The sequence below is a fragment of the Camelina sativa genome, unplaced genomic scaffold (genome assembly GCF_000633955.1).
Source record: "Camelina sativa cultivar DH55 unplaced genomic scaffold, Cs unpScaffold11231, whole genome shotgun sequence".
NCBI lineage: Eukaryota > Viridiplantae > Streptophyta > Magnoliopsida > Brassicales > Brassicaceae > Camelina > Camelina sativa.
The window spans coordinates 1-373 of record NW_010932276.1 but is presented as its reverse complement, the minus strand read 5'-3'; the positions used below and the strand labels follow the sequence as shown (position 1 = coordinate 373).

The following is a 373-nucleotide window of genomic DNA, read 5'->3' as shown; positions in this document are numbered from 1 at the left end:
CTAGCTTCTTTGATGCAGATCTAACAGGTTTGTTCTCTATTCTTTTTTATTGAGGTAGTAGAAGAACTGTGTAATAGAGATGACTTGTCATTCATGGATGTTAATTACTGTTATCATCTCGTAAGAGCAGGTGCTGATTTGTCTGAAGCTGATCTACGAGGTGCAGATTTCTCCTTGGCAAACGTAACAAAGGTTGTATCCAATGTTACACATATGTGTCGATGTATATATGTACCTAAATGTGTATAAAGCTAGGGAAAACAAATAGATCCTTGACATTAAATGGTGAATAGTTAATAATGTTATATCTTTGCATGCAGGTGAATTTAACAAACGCTAACTTGGAAGGAGCGACTGCTACTGGAAACACATC

At 36.2% G+C, this 373-nt stretch overlaps 1 long non-coding RNA gene across 1 annotated transcript; it reads left to right on the top strand.

The window, feature by feature from the left end:
- LOC104775273 lies at positions 1–373 on the top strand. The gene is made up of 3 exons (XR_765803.1): positions 1–27; positions 131–192; positions 321–373. It is a non-coding gene; the product is annotated as an uncharacterized LOC104775273 (long non-coding RNA).